General features: G+C 35.8%; 1 pseudogene; it reads right to left on the bottom strand.

The window, feature by feature from the left end:
• Positions 1-2,933: 2,933 nt before the first annotated feature.
• On the bottom strand, positions 2,934-4,457 carry LOC149194132 (uncharacterized; annotated as a pseudogene).
• Positions 4,458-8,820: the final 4,363 nt, after the last annotated feature.

The raw sequence follows: 8,820 nt of genomic DNA, 5'->3' as shown, positions 1-8,820 counted from the left end.
GTGCATATAGCGGTAAGGTTGGATCATTTCTTATTACATAGAAATTGGTTAATCAAAGGAGTAGAATGTATATCATCAATCTTAGCACAATGTGATTCATAACATTTTCCTATTTAACTAGAGATATATCCTTCAAAATATTTGGGTCTAATTCCATTTTTCTATAATTTGTGATGGCTACATCATGAAGGAGTTGTAGATCTAATAAATTAGTCATGGATAACCTTGGTAGATTGATCCCCTTCTTTTGTTTGGGAAACCTAATTAAGAGTAGGTTAGATCCTAGCTAAGGGAAAATTATAAACCCCCAAGTTAAGAAAAATAGTCCCTTATCAAACAACTAGAGTTGCATCACCTCTTAATGGAATTTGGGCCAGTAGAGGAATGACATATCGTAAAGGAAAAGGAGTTAAGTAAACATATTCATAAAGAAAATAGACAAGAAGAGGCATATTGGATGCTCAAAACTTATAGCACGTGGCTAATGGTTGGAGACCAAAACAAATCATATTTCCAAAAATAAGCCAAGGCTAGGGAACTTCACAGTAAAGTTAAAGAAATAATCCTAGAAGAAAAGCCTAAAATTTCCAATTTCCCCAAGATAAAGCATGAAGTGTTTCTACACTTCCAGTCTTTACACTTCTAAGAAAAAGAGAAAAATACATTCCTCTTCTACATACCATCAATTGCTTCATACTGTAAAAATTAGTAGCTTACGAAGGCCATAACACACGAACAAAGTTATTGAGGAAATCTAGTTTGTAGACTTGGGCAAAGCCCCAAGTCCAAATGACGTCACAGTCACTTTCTTTAGGTATATTTAGAAAATGATTAAAAAGGATCTAATGAGAATGTTCAATGGTTCTAAAAAATGACAAATCAGGAGGAGGTACAAATTCCTCCTTCCTTGCCTTGATTCCAAAGATTCAAGGCTTGTAAATTTCTTTTTTTTAAGGCCCATATATCTTTGTAACGCATCTTACAAAATTATTACCAAGATCATCACAAACAAACTAAGGAAATCTTATTGGCTATAATATCATAAAAACAAGGAGGATTTATACAAAACTACCAAATTCTAGACAATGTGATATTGGTACAAGAGGCCATCCATTCCAACAAAGAAATAGGAGAGCCGGAGAGTTTAAGTAGAGAGTTTAAGCACAAACCTATAGTTAGCTAGATCGTGTTAGCGCTTGAGATTTCACCCTAGGCTGAGGAAGGTAAATCTTCAAGGCTACATCAAACCATTTCACCTCGTAGCTAGCCCTACGAGGTATGAGAAGGCTCTCTCGGGTCAGATTCGATAGATCTTTCAATATAATTAGGCTGACCAAATAGAAATAAAGATTTTAGGCTAGTAAATTGATAGGGGGTTTGATTTGATGATTTTTGGGGGTTTTGGTGGCAATTGGGGCTTTTCTGGGCTACATGGGCAAAATCACAGCTTCAAACAGAAAAATATAATGACTACACAGGTTATCAACTGAGGCAAGGTAGGCATGCAATTTAACACCAAATCTGGTTTCAAACGGGATGGCAAGACTGGTGAGGAGTTAAGGAGGGCAGACAATAACTCTGAATCCTCCTTAAACAGTAGAAAACATCGAATGCGAAAAAACTTATAGGAGGAGCATATAATACTATGAATTCCTACCTAATCACTTCATTTGTTCAGCTTGAAAGGGTCATGAAATGAAATGGAACATAACTGATTACATATGAGACAAAGGGAAAAACTTATGCTAAATAAACATACCACATGAATCTCGGCAAACAGAGCTGTGAAATTCCATTAAATTCTCTGTCATAAAACTGTACAATAAAAAGCTCTCTGCTTCTCCAACAGCTCCCAGCGCTCAGAAAAACTCCCCTCTCTCACTCTCTCTAAAAAAAAAAACTCCACTACAAATGAATTTTTAATACATTAAATAAAAAAGCTGCCCAAAACAGGGGCGCTGTTTTAACGAACCTCACAAAAATATCAAACAAACTATAGCTGGGGAAAAACAAGTCGACCCCAAGATGAGGGATTTGTTTTATTATCCTTATTAACAAAATAAACTAAAAATAATCAGCGCTTTCCTGAAGGGAGAATGGCGCTCTTTCCACTGAATTCTGTCGATGGTTTGGCTAAGTTTGAGGCAAATCTGGTGAATAGGTGGCATTACAGGTGTCCTTCCCTTTGCTAAAAATAACATAGGCAATCGAAATCTTATTCTCTGCTGCTAGGTGTTCAATCGTCCTTTTTTAAGTTTCATTCACATCTGGAAAGTATATCTTCAAACTTATTTCATGCCTATTTCTGCGCTTTGACGTAATGGCTGCTTACTTTTTCCTCCTGTCATGTGTGACTCAAATCTGAGATCAATAATTTCAATGGCGCCATCACCTCTTGCTGCATATTAGAATCACCATCCTCAGTCCCATACTGGTTGAATGATGAATGCTTATAACTTAGTTCTTTTCTCAAGTGATTATCCCAAATGATTGTTATAATGCATTTTTATCCCAATTATTTCTTTCACATTCTCCATTTGACAGATTGCACTTGTGCAGGTATACTGTGGGAAGAATAACACCAGAGCCAACACGTGATATTTGCGCTGCTGATTTTGGTCCAAAAGCTCGGATATGGATGCGGTTCCCTTCAATGACATCGATGAGATCATCAACAGTGGCATCTTCCCTGAACAATACCTCAGCATTTGATAACAGAGTTTTTCGTTAACATGTGTTAATGCCATTGTGCTGTTGAAGGAAATGTCACCAGTCTTTTTCCTCTTGAAATGCATGCGATTGCATGTTGGGTAATGCTTTGCCTTTTTCAAGTAGCTCTGAGACAACATTCTGTCCATAACAAACTGCAACGGAAGCTACTTCTAAACTGGTGGATTGAGCCTGCGCTTTTTGCTTTGATTTCCGTATCTTTTTCATCTCCTTTGCTTTAGCTTTCGTTTGGCATCTTTCTCCGCCTTTTTAAGAGCCATTTCATTGTAACGCCGCAGAGAAGCCCCGCCAGACTTTGGAGCTCTCCTAGTTGAATCTTTGCTTGATTGCCTGCCACCTGCGTTTGCCCTTACTACATACCTGTGGTAAGTTTTGTGAGATAAAATATTATTTCCATCAAAAACACAACCAGCGAAATGTCCTCCACTTGCAAGCAACACAACCCTCAAGTTTTTCTGATCTCGAGATTCTTTAACCAAGGATTGCAACCTCACAATCACCTCCTTGTCAGCCAAAGCTAAACCCTTAGCATCATTCTCTTTGACCATAGAGTTGTTATGTTCATGAAGTAGATCCTCTCTGTCACCCAAAAACAAACTTTTCCAAATTGAGACAATTTCTCCAGACTGTAGGGATATTAAAATTTGGTTTTTCATATTCATGGATCTATTCACAGACTCGGTTTGAGTTTGCCAGCCACAAGTGATAGGATCATCCGACTCTTCATCTGATCCAGAAATACTAGAAATGTCATTATCTTTCAAAAATGTTCCCTGTGCTACTTCCTCAAATTCATCTTCATTGAGAGGACCTCTTCCAATAATTCTCCGTGAATTGACTGATGCAATAGCTTCTGACACCTGAGCTCTTAGATTTTCTTCCAAATTAGGAATATATTCTGCCATGCACATGCCATCAACCCAAACTGGAAGTGTGACATCTTCAATGTCAAATAACTCCTTCAATGTTTTTGACGCAACTAACTTTAGCTGTGGAGAAGATGGCATTTCAGATTGTCTTTTCCTTACAGGAAATATGACCTGTAAGAATATCTGCAGGTGGTGTTTCAATGGATACCCAACCAGAATATTGCTTAAATCAAGGTCCAAAAGGGGAACAGCAAACTTCACCGCATCTGGCCTCTCAATTCCAAATAACAAACAAATCTCTAGTCCCTCCCTAGGAATAATGGTGCTGATTTCAAATTTCAATCTGGGATCATCTAGTTCCTCAACACGCTTCCTTTGATAACCCATGTACAAATTCCTTAATTCAAGAATGAGTCGCAAAAGCCCTGATGGGTCTTTAATTTTCTAGTCACAAAAAATGTCCCAAATTGACTGAGATGTTTCTTGACCTTCACCTGTAAAGGAAAGGGGCTGAAAGCTATCATCATCCAGTCCAAAGATGATATCCGGTGCAGCCCAAGGGTATTGAGAATTATATATTACATCCCATTTAATGTAATCAAGACAACATGGTAAAAGTAAGGTGAAGCGATCTGCATAGCGTGCATTTCTTGAACCATAGGAAACTTGCTCAACCTCAATAAAATAATCTTTTGGTGTATGAAACCAGGCTGTAAGGCGTGCAGAGCGCTGCTTGTCCTCCCCAATCCCGGGCAAATAGTCACGTAAGCATTCTTCACCCTTATGTGAAGCACAGAGAGCTAAAAGAGATCCATACATGACTGAATCAAATTTCAAAACCATCCCTTTGAAATCCTCTAACAACTTGCAAGCTTTGGAATACCCATGTCGAGCTTTAACACAGCCTTTCCATGTTGCTTCATCCAATCAAAGAGCACATGAATCTCTTCACTGTCATCCAACTGCAATGGAGCTGTAACACCATAAAGACAACCAAAATATATACCTGCATTTTGCAATACCTGCTCTCCACAAAATATATATAAATGATGCTTTGAAATTGTGTTTGTGCAGGTAGAAGTTTTGAAGTTTGCTACTGTCTTAAGAAGAGCTGAAGATAAATTACATAATTTGAAAAGAAACATTAATGATTTCTTCTTCAAAACCCTGTTTTGAAGAAGAATCAATCTCTGATATAAGACAGAGTCTAACAGATCGGAAGAAAGATTTATGTGACTTAGTATTGCGAGAGACACCAAAGAGGTTAATCATTCATAGTTCATAGGTGGCACACTTCTCTTTCGGGGTAGCTTCAAAAATCATTACCTGTTGATTCAATTGATTGCTTAACACTTATCTAGATCTCTTGGGAAAGCTAGTGAATAAAAAAATAAAGAGACAATTGTATGGATGGAATTATTCGGAAATATCGATGAGAGAAATATCCATTGTTCTTGATTTCCCAGCAAAATTTGGATGGAAATTATTCAATTATTTGGTATCCCCATATCTATAGGCACATCGAGTATGGATGGTTGGAATGAGGTCCTTCAAAATTTAAAAATAAAACACAGTCTTAGGGGTGTAGTGGCTCAATATAGTATGGAAAACAATTTTAATCAAATATGTGTTATCAACACTTCCTCTATACATGTGTTGTGGTCTATTAGCTCCAAAAAATGTGTTCAATGAAATAGGAGATTTAATAAGAAAATCTCTATGGCAAGAGGGAAGACAATGAAAAAAGGTTATATTTGGTGCATTGGAACACTATTCAACTCCCAAAGTTGTATGAAGGCTTAGCAATCAAGGATCCCTACTTCATGAATCTTGTACTTGAGGGAAAAATTATGTTATGTCTTTTATCCAACACCAAAGAATGATGGAAATAGGCTTTGCTGAGAAATTATTTCCGCTAAAATTGAATGCCCAAAGCTAAGGTAGTTGAATGGACATGTTAAAGATCCAAAATATGGAAGTTATTTAAAGAAGCAACTCCACTAGGCCTTGACCATTTAAGTTGTTGCTCTAGAAATGGATCATGTATCAATATATGGAAATAAAATTACTCGCCATAAGGACCCCTTGAAGAATATGAATGTCTTTGAGAGCTATAAAATTGGATTAGGAGTGACGGATATGTAAAGTTAAAAAACATCTCTATATGGGATGAGTGTGGGAGCTAGAAAGGGTGGTTGAAATTAGCATTACCTCCAAATATTCAACAACAATTGGAAGTTTTAATGCATCTAAAAGGAATGGAAACAATTTTAGTCACATCTCAAGATTAATGATCACGAAGGATAAGCCCCCATTAATGATATATTCTCAAAGAGAGACACAAAATATTAATTAAAAGGTCCCCCATCCAACTCCAAAAAAACTGTGGAGGAAAGTATGGAAGAATGATGGGATTCCTAAATTCGACTCCTTTTGTTGGACCTTAATATATCAAAAAATACTAATTGCTAAAAATATCAAGAAAAGGAACATCTGAGGCCCATTGAGATGCACACTATGCAAAGAATGAAAGGAATACATCCTACATCTATTTAGATAATGTCCCTTCTCCTTGGAAGTATGGCAAGATGCATTTTCAAATATAACAAACATAAAATAAATTATAGGAACATGGGTTGAAATGTTTGAAATATGGAGTAATAAATACCCTTTGGCAAGGAAGACTTCATCCCTCCCAATCCATTATTGGGAAGTACTCCCAAAATATATTTGCTGGTTAGTTTGGATTGCTAGAAACAATGATATATTTAAAGGAGAAAACCTTGACCCTATCTAATTATCTCACAAAGTGTCAGGTATCCTATCTGAGGAAATCAAAATCCAGGGATACAAAGAATTAAAAATAGACAGTTTAAATCCAAAGGAAGGGAACGGATTAGAGTGGGAAAGTTGTCAGATCATCTAGTAGCTTTAGTCTTTAATGAGAAAATAGAAAGAGTTTTTGTATCATGAAAAATCAAGAGGAATTTCTATAATGGCATTAGGATAGGAATCAATTTACACTATTCCTTAATGGACCCTCAACGAGAAATTCACGGCTGGTGGGAGCAAGAAGGTTTATCCTTTTCCTCGACGATAAAATAGAGTCTCAGTATGCTTGGGGCATAGAAGTATAATCAAGCAGAATATCTTACAATATGGAAGGATTTGAAAAACACAATCGAAAAGAACATTACTAAAATCCTTGTGTTTGGAGACTCGATGATATTAATTCAGTGGGTGCGGAAAGTTAAAGATTAACACAGTTCAAATCTTCCCTCAATTTTACAAATAATTGCTTTGCAAATTCTAAGATATGAGCAAATATAATTCTTTCATGTTTATAGAAATTTAAATTATAAAGTTGACTCCTTCGAAAACAAAGGAACTACCAGGAGTGTGGGACAGTGGAAGTGAATTACTGTGTATTAAATTCACCCCTTCCCTGATCACGTTGAATAACATGAATGTTGAAAATTTTATTCATAAATCTTTAAATAGTAAAAATAAGGATCAAGCCATCAATAAAGTGTTTGTGCAAGTAAGATCTTTCTCCAACAAGAGAAACTTGGACAATATAGAAACACATATAAGGATGGATAGGTGGGCAGTTATAACCTTACAGCCACACATACCAAAAAAATGTACCCATGTATTTTCTCGATCAACTGTTGGCATATGCAAGATATAGCATGCGAGTAAAGATGGCCTTGACCTATAATAATTCATGGATGGGATGATCTCACATAAGTGATCAACACATTGATTTCATTAGTGCGTTCAAGCTGCAATAGATTGGAGTTAGTGTTACCTCTCTAATGTATCTTTCAAATGAAACCCCAAGAATTTAGTCAGGGTTCAAGTATGGATTCACATGCAATGCAATTCAATGCTACAAGATAGCGGAATAGATGCATCATAGGTTATATATGGCAAACATTTTCTCCTCTCTAACCAAGTTCTTCGTCTTTGATAAGTATCTCCCTTCGCAAATAGAGGTGGTTTCCATCTTCTGGGTTTCACAAAGTGGAAAGGAAATTCTCCTCCATGGCGAATCCCAGGACTTCATCTCATGAGGAGGATGAGGCACAACTGAATCAACTCTTGTCTAAATTATTAGATTTGCTTGAAGGTTTTTTGAAAGAATTGAATCAAAGGGGATCTGTAAAAGAGGAGAGGGAGACTTACTAACTTTTAATGAACACCAAATTCGAGTTATTGCAGAGTAAGGTGGAGATGTTCCTAGTTGATATCCATGCTTAATTGACAACTATGGGTCACAACAAAGTGATTGCAATTAAATAAAACTCCAATAATGGGATTCTATCAACAAGGATGAAGTTGGGACCAATAGGGAGCCAAAAATGAAAAAATCCAGAGTAGCTCAAGGACAAATATAGCAAGAAACACTGATGCATCGAGCTACATGGAATAATTGTTGAAGAATGGTTTCCCATTGCCAAATAAATCCAAACTAGAATCTTTTTGATGTTATGTAGATACATATTCTTGTTAGATATTTTTTGTAAGGTTTATAATAGGGATATTTTTGGATGTATCAACAAAAATAGTCATAGGATTAGGCTAGCCACAATATGGACACCTGAAAGTAGTTTGATTATTGAACATGTAGAACAATGTACGGGTTATGGCCTAAAAACCAACTCTTTATATTAATTAAAATGTCTATTTTCTCTTTTGAAAAATAAATAAATAAATCCCCCTACGACATTTCAAAGTGCAATTTGAATTGTCTTCCTATGATCTTGTTAACAATTGATTATGGAAATACATGTAAGGATGTATTATAGCCTTAAGGATGATTTTTCTTACCATTTTTTTGAAAAACATCCTTTAGGTTTCTAACGATATAATTACTTATTTTTAAACTTTGAAATATTTTAATGCCTAAAATTCTCCTAACAATAACCAAACTCCTATGTTTTAACAAAGATACAAATATTTAGTTACATTAGATTTTGGTTCAAAATATTCTTTAAATATTTTCTATGATTGATAATGAATAGTTTCATTAAGTGACTTATCTTTAAGCAATGCTAGACCACTTTCATCCATTTGAATGCATTTAGGAGTTCTTCAACAAATGTCATTCATTCTAAGTGAGAATGATGGACTCATGAATGATTGAGAGGAAAAAATAAGAAGTTTCTTATATGGAATCATTGTATAGTGAGAGCATTTCACAAACAAAAAAATCTCA

The sequence above is a fragment of the Pinus tabuliformis genome, chromosome 2_2 (genome assembly GCF_031772625.1).
Source record: "Pinus tabuliformis cultivar Carrire ecotype Pingquan chromosome 2_2, CPIR1, whole genome shotgun sequence".
NCBI classification, from domain to species: Eukaryota; Viridiplantae; Streptophyta; class Pinopsida; order Pinales; family Pinaceae; genus Pinus; species Pinus tabuliformis.
Note: the sequence above shows the minus strand (reverse complement) of the source record. Positions and strands in the feature narration are given on the sequence as shown.